The 21,775-nt window shown below is 36.0% G+C and overlaps 1 long non-coding RNA gene across 2 annotated transcripts; it reads right to left on the reverse strand.

The window, feature by feature from the left end:
- Positions 1-8,425: 8,425 nt before the first annotated feature.
- LOC131251434 (uncharacterized) lies at positions 8,426-10,928 on the reverse strand. 2 transcript variants are annotated; one of them, XR_009173862.1, is made up of 4 exons: positions 10,837-10,900; positions 10,437-10,538; positions 9,364-9,424; positions 8,426-8,974 (listed from the first exon to the last, which is right to left on the reverse strand). It is a non-coding gene; the product is annotated as an uncharacterized LOC131251434 (long non-coding RNA). The 2 variants fall into 2 exon arrangements; XR_009173861.1 differs by lacking the exon at positions 10,437-10,538 and having other exon boundaries at positions 8,428-8,974; positions 10,837-10,928.
- Between the last annotated feature and the right edge of the window lie 10,847 nt (positions 10,929-21,775).

Genomic DNA, 21,775 nt, shown 5'->3' on the forward strand with positions numbered 1-21,775 from the left:
CGTAGGGATATTCAATTGAATTGAACATGCGATAAAACTATCCAGCAACCTGTGTTATTTCAAAGAGAAATCTCATTGGAATCAAGTGTCCCTTGATGGATCGAAGTGCACGTCGATTTAATCGAAACATACTTGATTAAAAATAAGCAGAATCTATTATACTCTCAAATGAATATATTGAGTAGAAAGTCGTTGAAATTGAAGGTTCTTCGATGGTATCGAAATTCAAATTTCGATAACATTGAACACCCTTCGATGGTATCAACGAGTACAAAATTCTGCCCATTTTTTGACCGTTGGGATTTTTAATCTATAAATACACTAGTGTTGCTCTTGGTAAAATGAGCTAGAATCCAAGAGAGTTTGAGCCTGTTATTCAAGGATCTACCTATCCTCTTACTCACTCTCTCTTTCCCATTACAGTTCATCATTCAATCCTTTGCTTAAACATCAACTCTTATCTTATATGCTTAGATTGAATTATGAATTCTAGCATTCATGAAGTTTCCAACTAATCATATTATCCTTAGAACTCTTGAATGCCTAGCTCATGGGAACCTTCTCTATTGATTTAAATCTTATTATTTAAATAGAGAAGATAAAAAATCCTAAACCTCACAACCTTAGAGCCTTCAAGAAAGCATTATCAGCAGGTTACGATTCAAGGGAGCTAAAGATTATTTGTCATCATCGAAGATCTTCACATTGCGTGAGAACGGGACTCACTAACTTACTTTGTAAGTATTTAAAGTCTAATGTGTCTAAAGCCCTTTCCTTGTATAGGATTAGGATTTAGAGTTTGAGTGTTAAACTCGTCAAGTCCTAGTTGTAGGCCTCTGAAGGGAGAATACGTTGTGTCTTTGTATAGGACATGTAGCCTTGTTTAGGTTGTGCTTTGTGTAGGCTCCCAATGTTGTGTCCTTAGGTAGGAAGTGTCGCCTTGTGTAGGCATCTAGGAACCGTGTGTAGGTGTCCTAGCTTAATCTTATGTAAGTTGTGAAGGTTCATGGTTAATCTAATTTAAAACCATTAGTAGTGAAATCCGATACACTTTAGGAGAGGGTGTGTCCGCCGGGAGTGGAGTAGGTAAGTAGTCGAACCACTATACATGTAACATCCCGAATTTTCACGGCCAGAGTTTATACTCATGCTTGAGAAAACCAGGTGTTAATAATGTATAAATTGGATACTTTAAAAATCGTACTTAAAAAAAAATTAGATCACATATAGATATATTCATGAAGGTAATATTCACAAGAATAAAGTTGACTGTATTGTTAATCAGAGTAAAAGAATTCAATAAATAATCAAATGCCCTCTCAACAGGAGCTTATTACATTTATCGAATTCGCAGCGAAAGTGTAAAACTATTTCATAAAACTATCCTATTATTCTTTTGGTTCAATCTTTTATAGGGAGATGATCATCTATGTCTTCAATCTGTACGTCACCTACATCATCTATATGGTTAGAGATGGTCAAAGCCTTGCTCATAGTGATGGTTATCCTTTAACATCACTACAAAAAACAGGGCAATACCAACAGCTAAAAACAGTCGGCAATGACCTTCCTCGATGGCTAAAAGCAATCGGATGGTCCGTCGGGAAAGGGGTAGTTGACGTTACTCCCCGACGGATTTAAACCATCGGTGTTTTCGATGGCTAAAACCGTCGGTGTTTCCCATGGCTGAGGGCGATGGTTTTAGCCGTCGGCATTTTCGATGGCTAAAACCGTTAGCATTTTCAACGGCCAAAATCATTGGCATTTTCGATGGCAAAAGCCGTCGGTGTTTCCGACGGTCAAGTCCGACAACCATTCGCTAACAGCTAAAACCGTCGGCCTTTCTCATTAATTTAAAAAAGAATAATAACGAAAATTAATTGCGTAATCAACGCACACATCCAAAACTAGATATACTCATTTCTTTAAAGTGTTTTGAATCCTAAAATAAGTTTATAAACCTCATCTTCAAATGAAGAAAAAAGCGTAAGAGAAACATAAAAAGAAAATAAATATCAGCAATCTCATTATCTTCCCCACCAACACAAGGGACCAAAATATTTTCCCAAAAGCTATATAGAAGATTCTGTCAAAATATAAGAACATGAAACTTGAGATGGGGATAGTCAATTACTTAAAAGCCAACTCTAATGACAATAACCTAACAAACTCCCTAACAAGAGCCCAATTGTCCTGTGTGAAATAAGTTTGTCTACTAGAGCTCTAATATACTATATAACAACAATTACTGGGTACCACTTCAATAAATATGATCAATTGCATTAACTAGGGGGAAATACAATTTGAAAGTTGAAAGTTCTAAGATGCTATTGTAAGTTTTGCAATCTCAATTGAAAAACAAGTACACACTTGAAACCCACATGCACACTGCCTAATAACCATTGGGATAGATGAAGTAATTTCACAACATGACCCTCGCTGAGGTTCCCAATTCAAGACGTTCATCTATAATAGAATGTACTAGTGCATACCATGGTTTAAGGAACACCTCTGAAGCAAAGGTCCTGCTGGTAAGAGCCGAGCTGATTCATAATTGGTCGCCAAAAAAAAAAACGCATCTTTTGAACATCATATGCCTCTCGTTTAGATGAATTCCGCACCATAATTATCTCTGAATAAATCTGAAAAAAATAAATTAAAAATTCATAAAAATGAATGAACAGCATAAGGAAATCAATTCAACAGAAAGGCATAAATAATCTCAGTTATCATGCCAATCTCTTACATCACGATACGTGAACTCATTTTTCAATGTCATATGTTTGCATACTTTGAACTCAAACCATTCAAAAACTTAACCAAGTATCAAATAGATAGCAAAGTTGACTCAGCCATTACTCGTGTTAGGTGCATGATTCAGTAGTAGCAATACTAATGATGAATGGGAAATGATATGGTCATGGTGAACCCTATTAATGGCCCGCTATTCAAAAATCACACTAGCTGGACAATTCTAACCATCTGATAGGTGGCCTTAAGACCATTGGTATAAAAGCAACCAAATGGTTAAAGAGTCGACATTTTCTGATCAGTGTGGCTTTTTAATCATGGGCCATCTATTATAGGGCTCACTAGATGGACGATCCTGATTCACAAGAAAGAAAGCACTACAACAAATGAGAGTTTTAGCAGCGCTCACAAGCACCGCTATAAGTCCCAAAAGCGCCGGCGATTCTATTAGTGGCGCTAGTCAAGCGCCAATAAATGGGTATGTCGCTAAAAGTATTGGCGGCGCTAGGTAACTTCTAGCGGCGCCTTTCTGAGCGCCGATAACTGTCTGTTTTTTCGACGCGAAAAAGCGCCACTAAAAATCACTTAGAGTGCCGGTAAAAATGGTTTGTGGACACTTTTTCTTGTGAAAAAGCGGTGTAAGATTTCTACACAAGCGCCGTTAGAAGCCTTTGTATGGATTTATGAGGCCCTAGCATGCCAGTAATTTTTTTATTATATATAATTCAATCAAAACCTGTATTTTTTAAATATTTGAAACATAAAAATGATGCAATACAAATAAAACTGAATGTTAAACAAAATTTATATTACCACACAATAAAAAAAAAATATTACAATAAATGGTCTTGAATATAAATAAATAAATAAAAACAAATCCTCTATATGGTCTTACTCCTAGCATGAGTGGCGTCAAAAGGCTGAAGTGATTTGAACTTTGGATTGCCCCACTTGTATGCAACGAGAAGAGTGGATCACCCACCATTAGCCCTTTGAAAATTGCTCCTATGATAGCCAGAACCAGGCTAGTCCTTAGCTGCTCCATGGAAGTTGGTTTTTCGGCGCTTTACGTGGCTTCCCATCAATGGCATAACCATGGTTACAACGTTACTCTACTTATAGTATGGAGTCTATAAAAGAAAAAAAATAAATTCATTAAAAATTGTCTTGGGAAAAGAGAACAAGATAAATACAGATCTACATAATTTTCAAAAGACCCAAAAAGAACAAATAAAAAAAAGAAAGATTACCTTGGATTGTGAAAAAGACCCACTTTGTTTGCATACAAAGGGCTTATACTTGTGATTTGATCCATCTGCTTCCACTTTTGTACCAGAAAAGATGAACAAAACCATCAAAGTAGCTCCCACCAATTTCACTAAAGGGTTAAAAGCTTTCCACCAAAGAACTAAATGGTTCTAAGTCATTCAAATAGTATTAGAATTACATGATGTGAGGCTGGTCGAAAAATAAATTTATTAGACTTTCAACTGGAGCCAATTTAATGATGTTCTTACATTGTTTTACACCCCCAAAAGCATAGGGCTGACACCATTTTCCCTGACAAAGATTTAATCTACCGAGCATGTATTGAAGTTAGGTTGACACTTCTCATTTACGAAAATAAAAACAGATGGAAGGAAAAGGAAACATATTCAACATCACTGCATCAATCAATACATGGTAAACAAGGATTTCAAGTGATTAATGTCAAACAGTAAGCATGCCAACAATAGAACCATACCTATTACTTCCATCTAGAGCAGAAGCCGCCATGGCATGCCTCATATCAGAACCAGTTTGCAATGATTGAGCTTTCAACATTTGCTGCTGTCGAGCCAATGATGCCTGGTAATATTTCTACAAAAAATTAGATAGATGGCTAAAAGTTTAACACTGACCATAATCAGATGCAAACTTAGGAGACTCTCCTAGAGCTGAACCATAATCAACATGACCAATCTGTAGAAGCACACATGCTACTTAGAAACATCAAAATGCAACATATATAGTCATACTACAAAAATAAATATATATGGTCATACTATAAAAATGAAATGAAGAATGCAGAGAAAGTTTCTTCTTCTTCTTCTTCTTCTTCTTTTCTTTTGCATTGTCTTGAATACACTAAGTAATGTTATCTTGGAGTAGCTAACTATTCTGTTTGTTGTCGTTAAATACCTAAAATGGGGAATGAGTAAAACTCAATTGGGGCACATGTGACATATGTGGGAAACTTCAGCAAAGCTTGGAAATTTATGCGCATTTACTGCTTTCACTAGCTAAGACCAATCATTGTTTCTGCTGAGACCTGTCCACGTACAAAAGATCATTATACATTAGGCAATAAGAAATCCTGAAAAGCAAGAAAAATGTTTAAAAATTTGAATGAATTTACTATCTTGACATAGGGGAAGTCACTGTCAATACCAATTGTAGTTGCCAACACCACAAACTGTGTTTGGGTCATGGAAGAAGCCAGTTGCAGCTGCACAAAGTTACCGAGGACTAGACTAAAAGTAGCTCTAGTCTTGTGACTATTTGAAAAGCCAAAACCTGTAAAAGTCCTATACCTGAATAGAGGACAGATAGCTAAACTCACTTGGCCACTCGGAACAGTGGCAACCCCTGAACAAGAGCCATTATCGCGACTAAAGATCTGCAGCAACTTCAGCAGTTACTCCCCTATACAGAGTAAAAACAGAGTAAAAAGCTTGTGCAAAGGAATGGCGAAAACACCAAGTTCTTTTATCAGCAGTTACTCCCCTATACAGAGTAAAAACAGAAAATATCAGATTCTCACCCTGCACAAAAAGAAAAGAAAATATCAGATTCTTGCCCTGCACAAAAAGATGAGACCTGGATATGTGGAGCCACAGGAAACTATGTAAAGAACAAAACAGTGAAATTCAAGTAAGCTAACATGTTCAAGGTCTGCAAGATCTAGAAATATGTCTCACGAAAGCGGAAAAAAAGAAGAGGTGAAGCTAAAATATAGTGAGAATCAGCAAACAAAATGCAGAGGAGCTAAAAGACCCTCGTTACAAGTTCCAAAACCCAATTTCAGGTTCAAGATGATGAGACTGAACCATGCACCAAAAAAATCTTCATCTAAGAGATGATTGTCTATAAAGATGAATTGGATCCAAGGACTCTCACTTCTTGCCAAGGAACTGCCCCATACGAGCTTCCCATTGGCCGCATTTGTGCAGTTAAATAATGATGGAAATCTGGACAAAAAGAATATTCACTGGTATTAAAAAAAGCATCAAATAACATATTCACTGTAAGCAGAAAAATAATTACTAAAATATGCTCCACACATTGTAAACTTCAACTTTGCACATGAAGGTATAACATAATCAAGGGCAACTGATTGAAGTATAAGGAAACATAGTATACATCCATCCAAGATAATGCAACATAAGCATTACCTGCATAATAACGACTCTTCAACACAAGGAATAAAAAAACATAATAAACTTCCAGTTCTTTACTGGCACCAATGAAGTATCTGCATTGAAACCAAAGGTACTTCATGGGATTTTAAAATTTTAAAGATGACATACAACAACCCATTTGGTGAAGCAAGGACTCATCTTCAAAGAAAATTCCCCATGAAAACATGCACATGAAACACAAAGCTTCTTTATTTTTTTCAAGTTAACAGCACATACGCACACAAACATGCAAGGCAACCATATCTCCAAATTGGCATGGCACCATTCTAATTCATAGTAATGGTGGAAGCCCAAGTTGCAATTCCATGCAATTCGAGTTGTGTACCAAATAATTTTAAAGGTCATAGCAGCAAATATGGGGCCCAGTTCCACATTGTTCAGTTCCTTCTTTATCAGCTTGATTTATTGCAATGCAGTTATATATATATATATATATATATATATATATATATATAACTAGCCATTTCTCAGATGAACATCGTACATATTCTACTATGAAATGGTTGGTTTTTCTGAGCAACAACATTATCTGGACAGTTAAGTTTACAATGCTATGATAGTAGGAAATGCACATCGTTATGTAGGGTTATATGATGATCAAACAATGGGTGGGCCATAACTATCAAATCGTATTGATGTTAAGTGAGACCATTAACAAAGTGGGATGTATTATCTGCGAACACGGGCTGCGGGAGATGCAATAAAATTCAATGTTGATAATTCTATTCTCAAGGAAAAGGCTAAGGCAATGGATGATGATCTTGAAGCCAAAAGGGCCCTGGTGGTTTGCTCCTTGGAAAATTGAGAAGAATGTATGGTCTGTGGAAGTCAAATAATATTTCTCTGAGTAATATCTATAATATTGTCCATTATCAATCAATATTTATGCTGAGGCTGATGGCAGTAATTGTGAAAAGTCCGTTATGGTGGGAAGTGGGTTTGGTTGAATAGTTAATGCGAAAGATCTTGCAGAGGATTTGTACAAATGAGCCCTGTTTGCTGTGTGGGCAGATTTGGTTGATCAAATGTGAAGGCCAACCTGCCTCAATTTATCATAACTTTCTTGAAAATTTATTTCAATATTATAGCACTATAACAAGTATTGCCCTTTTATGGGGCAGTGGCGCTCCATAAGACCACATATGAAATAGGAAGGAATGAGGTTGAGACGATCCACATACCAAGTTGAAGAAAGATCAAATATAGAGGTGGCCCGAAGTATGGACATGCAAGAATAACGAATCCTCCTCTTGAGCTGAAGCGACTACATTTTTCAGGTGAGACAACAATTCAAACAACTCTATAATTTCCTCCTCTGTCAAATTCCTACGGCACGGAAGAGCACACAACATAGACCCGCCAACTATCGAGTAGCATCAGTTAGCGGAGATGAATCTATCAAAAGCAATGAAGGCCAACTTGGGGAAATCTTCTTGAAACATCCGATCTCCACACCAAACATCCAAGTAAAAGTGAATGCGATTTCCAATCCCTAAGGAAAAGGAAATCCCTCTACTAAACAGATGCACAACCAAAGTAACCACTTTCCAAATACTAGAAGCATAGTATAGAGATGAACACTTCACTTCCACACCAGATTTGATAACAATAATCTCCCTCCTAAACAGTGTGGTGAATGCACACCAGAAATTAAAAATCCTAGCTTTATACTCAAAAGGACCGAAACTATTATCAGCCATTCATTGCAGCTGTCATGGCCAATATAACAAACAGACATAACAAGCAATACTGCACATAATCCTTCGGCTTCCTTAATGCACGACCTATTCATGGGAAAATAGCGGATTGTTCTATAACGGTGTTACCATAGTCATCATTTTGTATTGGAAAAAAATCTACAGCTGAAATTCTAGAAGATACTAACATAGAACTTGGAAATTTGTTTGGAAATTTAACATATGGACAACAACTTTCAGTTTTGCTCTCCATTAAGCACCAAAAATGACAGAACAACAAATAGAGAATTATAGCATACTCACTAAAAGGATGTTAATCAGTTGACAGTCCTTTTTTAAGTCAATGTGAAGCTTTAAGGATTCTCTTTACTTGCATAAATTGTAGTTTTCCATTTTAATGTTGATTTTTGGATTGAGACTGACTCTTTGCAAGTAAATAATAGTGCTATTTGCTTTCACAGCTGCGGGAGGAAACCATCACTACCTTTTTGTACTTCTTACCTAAATTACTCCAACTGTCACTGAACCTAAAACTTGAAAAATGGCACAGAAAAAAACTTCTCTTGGTGAGAATTATCTAACATGAATGCAGTTATTCTCAATTAGAAATTCTTATGCCCTGTTTGGTAGACGCCTAAAAACGAGTTCATCCATTTTATTTAACGGTAACATTAATTCATTATGCACTAGAGATCAAGATCTCTAATACATAACTATTGTTAAATAAAGCGAGTTGAACTCTATTTTAGGTGTCCACCAAACAGGCCATCCACATTAGGTCCCAACAAATGAATGCTCCAGATCTCACACACCATCATTCAGGGTTTAGCACCTGATAATTCCCATTGTCTAGTTTCATCGTGTCAGCTAAGATTCATGTGGGTCAAAAAATATGGTCTAACATGGTACCTGATTTGGTAGACTGTATCGAAGATTTTTATTTTTATTTTTAATATTGCAAGTGGTGATCCAAGTTTCTTTGTAGATGTGTAGTGCTGAGGAGACCATGCAATGAGGTGCTTCTAGGCAAAGGAGAGGAGGGAGAGAGCCTTTGATTTTTAGAGTCTGAGTTCAAGAAAGGGGAGCAGTAAAAGTCTATTATTATATCATGCAAAATAACAACAACCAATGTTTCATATCATGCAAAAAAAAAATAAAATAACAACAACTAATGTTTCATATCATGCAAAAGTCCTGAAGCACATGCCAGGATTCCATTGATTGGCATTCTTACCAGCACATAGATTCCAAAAACTAAAAAGAATGTTCCAAGTAACCCAGAAACTCATTGGATCATGACCTCTTCATCCAAATAAAATCCACACATTCAAAGATGCAAGTGGTTCAGGAAAATGGGAAGAGGTATTGCATAAATAAGATGTTCTTCATGTTCAGTACTTAAAAGGTGGAAATAATACTGATAATAGAACTCGCAACAAACTATGACAGTCTACCTTCTAATAACTGAGACACCGCATAGCCTTTTACAAAAATCCACCCCAGTATATACTGATCCTGCATTCAGTAAGAAAAATAAATAATAATAATAATGTTACAAAAGCGTTCTCCTCGTAAATCAAACAGTGCACATATCTACTACCATTTGACTTTCAGTAAGACATACTTGCCATATTAAAAACATCCTTTGAGGAGAAAAAAAATTCCAAGCATATTTCTTTAATGTAGAACACTTGGATTTTGAAATGGAAATGCTATTGACATTTTACTTCTCCAAAGAAAAATTCCCTATACAGATTTTTTTTTTTTTTTTAAATAGCCATAACAACTGTATATTTGAGATAATGCCTGTTGTGTTAGCAACCGTCCTTCAACAGTTAATTACAAAATTATAATAATCAACTATAGGAAATCTTTATTATAAGACTTGATAGGTCAAAAATAATTTGTAACATTATTATTATAATAATCAACTATAGGAAATCTTTATTATAATAATCAACTACAAGAAATCTTTCAAGTAAGTTTATACCTCATTTGTAACATGAAAAGATTAACTGACAGACATTTTTTTGAAGTCACTTGGATGACCCGGAAGAGATCAACAAAGCACTATAGTGGACAAGTTGCGCATATGACATCCAATTACAGATATAATATGCCTGGGATGGAGAAGTTATTGTATATATCCTTTATTCTTTGCTATGGATGTATCCTCTCTCCTCCACGAGAGCAAGTAATCTTCCCTAAATCTCGTCTTGATTCAGCCATTACATAATGGCTATATCTTAAAGGATTAAAGGACTAGTATAATGCTTGAAGATCTCACATAAATTTTAGTTTCGTGCAATCTTCATCATTCTTTGTAACTATCCTCGGTGATTAAACAATTTATCTGGTGGGACCTACCCCATGGATGGGCTAGAGTGAAAAAATAGCAAAAATCAGACAATTCTTCTTTTCTTCTTTTAAACAGTCCTGCAAAACCACAATGGGACTTGCATTTTCTTTTTCCCATCAATCGTGGCTAATACATTGGCAAATGGTTTCAATGATGCTGTTGCCTCACCCCAAAACAGAGGACGGTTGATCGTCCACACCATTAAGCTATGCCAGCATAGGTGCCAATATTCCAAGCCATCCATCAATCACAATCCACCATCTAGATTTCCTAGCCCATAAAACAAATGTGGCTATTCAGAGGATGATGCCACAGTGCATGAAACAAATCAATGGCTACATCAAACTTCTGCTAGATCTCCACTTCTTCATCCTTATTATATTGCTCTAATGCATGTCATGCACACAGGAAGACTAACGAAGAAGAATGATTTGTTTTCCAGAATGGACTATCTGCTGGTGATTCGTCTCAAATCCTAAAACAGTTTCAACAAAAAATGATGGACAAGATACAAACAGGAACAATATATATATATATATATATATATATATATATATATATATAATACCTTTGAACTTGTGAATCAGATCAACACCATCAACAACCTTGATTCGAGAATCTGCAGATGTAATAAGCACTTCTAAATTAGGGATTCGACCATGCAAATCCCTAAAAATGGATTCTACAACGCAAATCCCTGAGTAGGGATTTGTATTTAACAAAACATATTCCTAATCAAGTATTCTAAAATAGATCATATGCAGAAAACAGATCCAAAACCCTAGGAAACAAGAGAGTAGCAGATCTAGATACTACGGAGAGATCCCAAAGCAGTCGTGAGAGAGAAAGAGGAGAGAGAGAAAGAGAGAGTCATGGAGTTGCACAGAGAGAGAGAGAGAGAGCGAGAGAGCGAGAGAGAGAGAGATGTGAGAGAGTTTTTTTTTAATATGGTACGAGAGCGAGAGAGTGAGAGAGAGATGTGAGAGTTTTTTTTTTTTTTAATATGGTACGATATCCGTCGTTCGGTCTTCGTTAGCGCCGCTAAACGTGCAGCGCAAATGCCGTTTATACGGCTTTTTGTTGCAGTGAAGATGCAGGCAGATTAAAGGTCACCTCTTTCTTGAAGAATCCAGAAAGGTCGAGGCATGAAGACATCCCGATGAGCTGAAAGGCATTGATGAGGGTGGGTGAATTCAGTTCTTTATCTGTCTCAGTTGGCTACATTAGAGAAACGGGTCAGTTCCGGATACAAGTGTTGTAACCCATAGTTGAAAGAATACAATGGCTGATTCCAGGGAAAATAAAAAAGGAAAGAAAGAAGTTGGCATTGAGCAATTAACATGGAATTTCTATGAGAAGATAACTCTATCATCATATTGTTCGAATAACCAAACAAAATATGAGTTCAGATTTGGTACCAGTTAATCAGAACAGATGTCTGGCGCATTTTGTAAGAAAGCCTTTATGTTGAAACTGTCGATTCCCATCTTTGTGATGACGCCCTGTTAACAGCAGATTACCTAGCTAGTTAACTAACTAAAACTCCATGAGACATGCCAATGGGACTTGCATAAATGAGATGGAGAAAGGGACTTGCAACACCCGTGCTGATGTGGCAAACGTTTCGGAGATCCAAGCCATTCATCAGGTGGGGACCACTTTCAACCATGCATTGGCACAAAAGATCAGTTCAAGCACAAATTAAGTGGGCCATGCTTGCAGAAGAAAATGAAGGGTTGTAATGATCTGCATGCAATTAACACTTGCTGCTCACCTGATAAGTGGAAAGGGCTGGTTTCTTGGCTAGGGTTTGTTAGTTATGGGCCCCACATGATGAATGGCTTGATTTCAACCACAAGCATGCCAAACTGACATACTTGCCATCCCCAAAAATTCATATAAAGAGCTCTGCATAGATCCTGCCATGCTAAAATTATGTTCATGTAATTGTGTACAAGAGCCAAAGAATGACCTTTTCTGTTACGATGACTGTTATCAGTTTAGCTGGTGTAACATCAAAAGCTGGGTTCCAGACAGATATCCCAGATGCAGCAACATGTTCCCCAAGTCCCCCCGCGAGAACGCAGCAGTTCCTTTGGCGATCCTTCCTCTCTAACAATTTGATCCCCAGAGGAAAGAGATAGATCAATCGAAGTCACAGGTGCTGCCACATAAAATGGCACCCCAGAGGAAAGAGATACATCACATTAACGTTTTTCTCCAATTTAATTCAACTGACAGTTGCCAGCCTATTTAATCCATAACTGGTAATTCTGTTTGTTTTGGGCCTTATTTTTTCTTATATAACAGAAATCTACAGCATTTTGGTCATTTTAGAACAGCTCAAGAGGCAGGTCTCACCATGATCAGGCTATGTACAAATTATTTAATCCAAATTATGAGCATGCTCTCTCTTGAAATCCAATTCATGTAGTGCTTCACTACATATGGTAGAATATGATTGCGGCTCGGAATGTGGATGCATCAGGAACAAAAAACTTGGAAATACTTGGACATTGCATGCGGCATGCAAGCACTTCAAATCAAATGGTCCAAATTGTAAGGTCTCATTTTAGATGCACCATGAACCAAAAACTACACTTATTTAATCAGTTTATTTTGAGTTAATGCATGCCGCATGTACAAGCTTTGAATGCATACACGTCAAGCATCATACTCTGCAATTGATGGCAAGCTCAAATCAGATTTTTATGCCAAAAGATCACCTAATGCCAAGCTCAGATCTCGCATCCCAATACATGTGCCCAAGTGGATGTGCATGCATGTGGAATTAGCAAACCACATAAATTAAGAAATACTACTAAACATTCTTTAAGGAATTTAATCAAACATATGATGTGTAGGTGTAAGATGTTCTAAAGAGTTACCTGAATTTTGTGGTATGGTGTTGAACCTGAATTTTTCAAGGCAATAGGACGAGATCCTACAGGTATCTGCAAGTGTGAAGCTTCTTCTCCTTGGCTGTTTACTGCGAGATACCTGAATGACTCCTTTAGCTCCCGAGCATTTCTTCAAATTCTCTGATGATCCAAATGAGGAGGGGATATGGGTATTTATAGGCCACCACACATGTGAACCCAAAAATCCGCACAACACAAGGCCTTTGAGCGGGCGCACAAAACACCTTTTTGCACGAGCACGCAACAAGTAGTGGTCAGCATTGACACCCTTCTAAATGTGGTGTCAATCCGATCAGTCTAACTACCTCATTTGATTTATACAATTCAGATCATATTTGCTATCCAGTGCAGTGGTAAGCATTGACACCCTTTTGAGCGGCCCGTATTTATAGTCTCTATAGATATCCAATTAATCCCAAATTATATATGATGGATATGGACTTGATAGAAAATTCATTTACCAAATTTGACGGTAATATGATCTATATAACCTCTGATATGAGCCCCACCATATTGCTTGTTTGTGATTCAAACGATCCAAATGGTCACGTAGACCTGGACAAAGGAACCACATAAATATCAGCTTGTCCTAAGACTTTTCGTGGGACTCACTGATTGTGGGCCCCACTATGGTGTTCGTATGCCATCCACATGTTTATAAGTTTATTTCTACCAAGTTGAACTAAAAACACAAATATTAGTTTGATCTAAAACTTGGTGGGCCACACCGTGGAACCCATTTCACACACACACACACACACACACGTTGCATTACTATAATAGTTGGTCTAACCATGAGTCCCACCTTGATTATTATACTCAGACAGTGAAGCCATATTCAAGTATGTGACTGTACTTGCATGGTCATAAGCGCGGACCCCTTTTATGGGAGTATTGGAGTTTTGAATGGGCCGATTTTGGCCTTTTAATGGAACCATCAATGTAGACACTATCACTAGATGTGAGTCAACTATTAAATCTTCCCATTGAAGTAGACATGTAAATTCTAATTTTTAGGCCATACTTGACATTTTGACTGGCCATATAGTTAGCCGCTCGATGAGATAATAATGATGTATGATTATAATGATAATGATAGTTGTGATTTTATTATTTATTCACACTACGCCAAAACTGTGAAAAAAGGATGGTCCAAAACTGTCTCAAATGACCAAAAAGAACGGTCATGGACCATCGCAAGGGCCGTCAAATTTCGACGTGTCGTATTATTTAAAGGACGGTCGAAAACCGTCATTTTTATTGACGAAAAAAAGACGGTCATGGACCGTCCTAAAAAAGGACGATCGTGAACCGTCCTTAAAAAGGACGGTCTCAGACAGTCTCTTATAAGCCTTTAAAGGACGACCATCGACCGTCCTTTAAAAGGACGATCATGGACCATCCTTAAAAAAGACTGTCGTAGACCGTCTCTGATAAGCCTTCAAAGGATAGCCATAGACCGTCCTTTAAAAGGACGGTCATGGACCCTCCTTAAAAAGGACTGTCATGGACTGTCTCTTATGGGCCTTCAAAGGATGGCCATAGACCGTTCTTAAAAGGACTGTCATGGACTGTCCTTTATAAGAGGGTCAATATACACCTGTTACAATATATTTCATTGTATTCTTCCTGATATACACCTGTTATATAATATATTTCATCATATTCACATTCACATTCATCTAAACAACCCAAACTACATAAATCCAACATAAACTACATTCATCCAAACATAAACTATATCCATCCAAACACAAGCAATCTTATCCACATTACATTCATCCACACATAAATACATATAAGTTTAACATCATAAATAAAAAAAGAAAAAAAAATTAGCAACAATTTTCTTTTTGTGTCTTTCACCTGAAAAAAATATTAAACCAACAAAACATTGTAATTCAGAATCATGATGAATTACATAAACTTCTTCTAAAAAAGTGGGCACTTTTTAAAAATAAAACTGATCATTAAAATAGGTTTAGGTTTAGGTTTTAGGTTTTAGGTTTAGGTTTAGGTTTAAGTTTAGGATTAAGTTTTAGGTTATAGGTTATAAGTTTAGGTTATAGGTTATAGGTCATAAGTTAAGGTTTAGGTTATAAGTTTTGGTTTAGGTTAAGGTTTAGGCTTAGGTTATAGGTTTAAGTTAAGGTTTAGGTTTTAGTTATAGGTTATAGTATATATGTTATAGCTTTATGGAATTGAGAATAGGTTAAGGTTAAGGTTAAGGTTTAGGTTTAGGAAATCGGGTCCGAGTTCGGGATCAGGTTTAGGTTTGGGTTATCAAGTTTAGGTTAGGGAGTTGAGATTAGGATTAGGTGTAGGTTTATGTTCAAGGATTTGAGAATACATTTTGATTTTAGGTTTAGGTTTAGGTTTTAGGCTTATGTTTAGGTTATAAGTGCAGGTTTATGTTAGGTTATAGGTTAAGGTTTAGGTTTAAGAAATCGGGTTCAGGTTCGGGATTGGGTTTAGGTTTGGGTTTTCAAGTTTAGGTTTAGGTTTAGGTTGGGGAGTTGAGATTAGGATTAGGTGTAGGTTTAGGTTTAGGGATTTGAGAATACATTTTGATTTTAGGTTTAGGTTTAGCTTTTAGGCTTATGTTTAGGTTATAGGTTTAGGTTTAGGTTAGGTTATAGGTTAAGGTTTAGGTTTAGGAAATCGGGTTTGGGTTCAGGATCGAGTTTAGGTTTGGGTTTTCAAGTTTAGGTTTAGGTTTAGGTTAGGGAGTTGAGATTAGGATTAGGTGTAGGTTTAGGTTTAGGGATTTAAGAATACATTTAGGTTTTATGTTTAGGTTTAGGTTATAGGTTACAGGTTTAGGTTTAGGTTTAGGTTTAGGTTATAAGTTATAGGTTTAGGGAATTGAGAATATGTTAATGTTTAGGTTTAGGAAATTGGGTACGGGTTCGGAATCAGGTTTAGGTTTGGGTTTTCAAGTTTAGGTTTAGGTTTAGGTTAAGGAGTTGAGATTAGGATTCAGTGTAGGTTTAGGTTTAGGGATTTGAGAATACATTTACGTTTTAGGTTTAGGTTTAGGTTTAGGTTTAGGTTATAGGTTATTGGTTTAGGTTGAAGTTTAAGTTTAGGTTTAGGTTTAGGTTTAGGTTATAAGCTATAGGTTTAGGGAATTGAGAATAGGTTAAGGTTTAGGTTTAGGAAATCGGGTTCGGCTTCGTATCGGGTTTAGGTTTGGATTTTCAAGTTTAGGTTTAGGTTTAGGTTAGGGAGTTGAGATTAGGATTAGGTGTAGGTTTAGGTTTAGGGATTTGAGAATATATTAGGTTTTAGGTTTAGGTTTAGGTTATATGTTATAGGTTTAGGTTTAGGTTTAGGTATAGTTTATAAGCAATAGGTTTAGGGAATTGAGAATAGGTTAAGGTTTAGGTTTAGAAAATTGGGTTCGGGTTCGAGATCAGGTTTAGGCTTGGGTTTTCAAGTTTAAGTTTAGGTTACGGAGTTGAGATTAGGATTAGGTGTAGGTTTAGGTTTAGGGATTTGAGAATACATTTAGGTTTTAGGTTTAGGTTGCAGGTTTAGGTTTAGGTTAAGGTTTAGGTTTAGGTTATAAGCTATAGGTTTAGGGAATTGAGAATAGGTTAAGGTTTAGGTTTAGGAAATCGGGTTGGGGTTCGGGATCGGGTTTAGGTTTTGGTTTTCAAGTTTAGGTTTAGGTTTAGGTTAGGGAGTTAAGATTAGGATTAGGTGTAGGTTTAGGTTTAGGGATTTCAGAATACATTTAGGTTTTTGGTTTAGGTTTAGGTTATAGGTTATAGGTTTAGGTTTAGGTTTAGGTTTGGGTTAAGGTTTATGTTATAAGATATAGGTTAGGAAATTGAGAAAAGGTTAAGGTTTAAGTTTAGGAAATCGGGTTCGGGTTCGGGATCGGGTTTAGGTTTGGGTTTTCAAGTTTAAGTTTAGGTTTAGGTTAGGGAGTTGAGATTAGCATTAGGTGTAGGTTTAGGATTAAAGATTTGAGAATACATTTAGGTTTTAAGTTTAGGTTTAGGTTTAGGTTATAGGTTACAGGTTTAGGTTTAGGTTTAGGTTAAAGTTATAGGTTTAGGTTTAGGTTTAGGTTTAGGTTAAGGTTAAGGTTAAGGTTTAGGTTTAGGTTTAGGTTTAGGTTATAAGATATAGGCTTAGGGAATTGAGAATAGGTTAATGTTTAGGTTTAGAAAATCGGGTTCGGGTTTGGGATCGGGTTTAGGTTTGGGTTTTCAAGTTTAGGTTTAGGTTTAGGTTAGAGAGTTGAGATTAGGATTAGGTGTAGGTTTAGATTTAAGGATTTGAGAATACACTTAGGTTTTAGGTTTAGGTTTAGGTTATAGATTTAGGTATAGGTTAGGTTATAGGTTAAGGTTTAGGTTTAAGAGTTTGGGTTCGGGTTCGGGATCGGGTTTAGGTTTGGGTTTTCAAGTTTAGGTTTAGGTTTAGGTTAGGGAGTTGAGATTAGGATTAGGTGTAGGTTTAGGTTTAGGGATTTAAGAATACATTTAGGTTTTAGGTTTAGGTTTGGGTTATAGGTTACAGGCTTAAGTTTAGGTTTAGGTTAAGGTTATAGGTTATAGGTTTAGGTTTAGGTTTAGGTTTAGGTTATAAGATATAGGTTTAGGGAATTGAGAATAGGTTAATGTTTAGGTTTAGGAAATCGGGATCGGGTTCGGGATCGGGTTTAGGTTTAGGTTAAGGAGTTGAGATTAAGATTAGGTGTAGGTTTAGGTTTAAAGATTTGAGAATACACTTAGGTTAAAGGTTTAGGTTTAGGTTATAGGTTAGGTTATAGGTTAAGGTTTAGGGAATTGAGAATAAGTTGAGGTTTAGGTTTAGGTTTAGGAAATTGGGTTCGGGTTCAGGATCAGGTTTAGGTTTGGGTTTTTAAGTTTAGGTTTAGGTTAGGGAGTTGAGATTAGGATTAGGTGTAGGTTTAGGTTAAAGGATTTGAGAATACATTTAGGTTTTAGGTTTATGTTTAGGTTATAAGTTATAGGTTTAGGTTTAGGTATAGGTATAGGTATAGGTTTAGGTTTCGGTTTAGGTTATAAGATATAGGTTTAGGGAATTGAGAATAGGTTAAGGTTTAGGTTTAGGAAATCGGGTTCCGATTCGGGATCGGGTTTAGGTTTGGGTTTTCAAGTTTAGGTTTAGGTTTAGGTTAGGGAGTTGAGATTAGGATTAGGTGTAGGTGTAGGTTTAGGTTTAGGGATTTGAGAATACATTTAGGTTTTAGGTTTAGGTTTAGGTTATAGGTTACAGGTTTAAGTTTAGGTTTAGGTTAAGGTTATAGGTTATAGGTTTAGGTTTAGGTTTAGGTTATGGTTTAGGTTTAGGTTATAAGATATAGGTTTAGGGAATTGAGAATAGGTTAATGTTTAGGTTTAGGAAATCGGGATTGGGTTCGGGATCGGGTTCAGGTTTAGGTTAAGGAGTTGAGATTAGGATTAGGTGTAAGTTTAGGTTTAAGGATTTGAGAATACACTTAGGTTATAGGTTTAGGTTTAGGTTATAAATTTAGGTTTAGGTTAGGTTATAGGTTAAGGTTTAGGGAATTGAGAATAGGTTGAGGTTTAGGTTTAGGAAATCGGGTTCGGGTTCAGGATCAGGTTTAGGTTTGGGTTTTCAAGTTTAGGTTTAGGTTTAGGTTAGGGAGTTGAGATTAGGATTAGGTGTAGGTTTAGGTTTAGGGATTTGAGAATACATTTAGATTTTAGGTTTATGTTTAGGTTATAGGTTATAGGTTTAGGTCAAGGTATAGATTTAGGTTTCGGTTTAGGTTATAAGCTATAGGTTTAGCGAATTGAGAATAAGTTAAGGTTTATGTTTAGGAAATTGGATTTGGGATTTGAGAATAGGTTTAAGTTATAGGTTTTGGTTAAAGTTATATGTTAAGGTTAAGGTTATAGGTTTATGTTTAGGTTAAGGTTATATGTTTAGGTTTAGGTTAGGTTTTAGGTTTTTGGTTAAGGTTTAGGTTATAGTTATAGGCTTTGGGATTTGAGAATAGGTTTAGGTTATAAGTATAGGTTTAGGTTAGGTTATAGGTAAAGGTTTAGGTTTAGGAAATCGGGTTCGGGTTTAGGATTGGGTTTAGGTTTGGGTTTTTAAGTTTAGGTTTAAGTTTAGGTTAGGGAGTTGAGATTAGGATTAGGTGTAGGTTTAGGTTTAGGGATTTGAGAATACATTAGGTTTTAGGTTTAGGTTTAGGTTATAGGTTATAGGTTTAGGTTTAGGTTTAGGTTTGGTTTTGGTTTTGATTTAGGTTAAGGTTTAGGGAAAGGTAATAGGTTTTGATTTGGGTTATAGGTTATAGGTTTAGGTTTTAGGTTTAGGTTTAGGTTTTGATTTATGTTATAGGTTATAAGTTTAGGTTAAGGTTTAGGTTTAGGTTATAGGTTTTGGGATTTGAGAATGGGTTCGGGTTTAGGTTATAGGTTATAGGTTTAGGTTAAGGTTTATGTTTAGGTTATAGGTTTTGGGATTTGAAAATGGTTTCAGGTTTAGGTTATAGGTTTTGGTTTTGGTTTTGGTTTAGGTTATAGGTTTTGAGATTTGAGAATGGGTTCGGGTTTAGGTTATAAGTTTTGGTTTTGATTTAAGTTTAGGTTATAGGTTTTTGGATTTGAGAATGGGTTATGGTTTAGGTTTAGGAAATCGGGTTCAGGTTTGGGATTGGGTTTAAGTTTGAGTTTTCAAGTTTATGTTTAGGTTTAGGTTAGGGAGTTGAGATTAGGATTAGGTGTAGGTTTAGCTTTAGGGAATTGAGTTTAGCTTATAGGTTTAGGGAAAGCTTAGGTTTAGGTTATAGGTTTTGGGATTTGGGAATAGTTTTAGGTTATAAGTATAGGTTTAGGTTAGGTTATAGGTTAAGGTTTAGGGATTTGAGTTTAGGCTATACATTTAGGTTTAGGTCTAGGTTTAGGTTTAGGAATTGAGTTTAGGTTATAGGTTTAGGGAAAGGTTAGGTTTAGGTTATAGGTTTTGGGATTTGAGAATAGTTTTAGGTTATAAGTATAGGTTTAGGTTAGGTTATAAGTTAAGGTTTAGGGATTTAAGTTTAGGTTATAGGATTAGGTTTAGGTTTAGGTTTAGGGATTTGAGTTTAGGTTATAGGTTTAGGTTTAGGTTTAGATTTGGTTTTGATTATATGTTTTAATTTAGGTTATAGATTATAGGTTTATGTTTTAGGTTTTGGTTTTAGGTTTAGGTTTGATTTAGGTTATAGGTTTTGATTTAGGTTATAGGTTAACGATTTAGGTTATAGGTTTTTGGATTTGAGAATGGGTTCGGGTTTAGGCTATAGGTTTTGGCTTTGGTTTAGGTTATAGGTTTTGGTTTAGGTTATAGGTTATAGGTTTAGGTTTAGGTTTAGATTATGGGTTATAGGATTTGAGAATGCGTTCGAGTTTAGGATATAGGTTTTGGTTTTGGTTTTAATTATAAGTTTTGATTTAGGTTTAGGTTATAGGTTTAGGTTTTAGGTTAAGGTTATAGGTTAAGGTTTAGGTTTAGGTTAAGGTTATAGGTATAGGTTAAGGTTTAGGTTTAGGTTTAGGTTATAAGATATAGGTTTAGGGAATTGAGAATGGGTTAAGGTTAAGGTTTAGGTTCGGGTTCGGGATTGGGTTTATGTTTGGGTTTTCAAGTTTAGGTATAGGTTTAGGTTAGGGAGTTAAGATTAGGATTAAGTGTAGGTTTAGGTTTAGGAATTTGAGAATACATTTAGGTTTTAGGTTTAGGTTTAGGTTTTAGATTTTAGGTTAAGGTTTAGGTTTAGGTTAAGGTTGAGGTTTAGGTTATAGGTTAAGGTTTTAGGTCATAGGTTTTGGTTTAGGTTAAGGGTATGGTCCCTGCAAATACATATATAAACACGGCCATCCGGTGCAAATAGCCAGGCCCTTCCAATGCTGTCCATAAAAAATGGACAGCTTCGTCATAGTCATAATAGCGGTTCCCTCTTTCCAGGGAACTCTTGAAAAGGCCTAGCTATATGTCCTAGAGGGGGGGTGAATAGGACAATGCCAAATAAAACTTATAATAGCGGAATTAAAAAGAATATGATAACCAAAATAAATCACAATGCAAGAAAGTAAAATAACCTCAAAATTCAGATCTTGAGAGGTTGATCCAAATGTTGTTCTAAGGACAACCTTAACAAAAAACCAGAGTTTATGGTAGGACAACCTTATTTCTAGAAAGATCTTTATATCAAATCTCAAACCAAAGAGGAATACAGAAATAAATACAAACTGAATTGAAATAAATTGTAATCACAAATGTATTGTTTTAGGGACAGCCATACACCATAAAAATGGCAGGGCAACCTTGCTGGAACAACTTTTAAAGGAAATTGAATATCAAGCTGATAAAGGAATAGTAGAAAACAAATTCTAAACTATTACAAAATTCTCACAATGCTTGAATTAAATGATTACAACATTCACCACCATACATACATCCCACAAAAGAATAATTAAAGATCAGAAGTATAAATCATTCAACCACAACATAAGGGATTATAGTGGTTCGCCTGTGTGTTCACCAACTGTTAAACAACAGCCACATAGAATGCTACTCCACTCCTAATAT

Source organism: Magnolia sinica, chromosome 7, assembly GCF_029962835.1.
Source record: "Magnolia sinica isolate HGM2019 chromosome 7, MsV1, whole genome shotgun sequence".
Classification (NCBI taxonomy): Eukaryota; Viridiplantae; Streptophyta; class Magnoliopsida; order Magnoliales; family Magnoliaceae; genus Magnolia; species Magnolia sinica.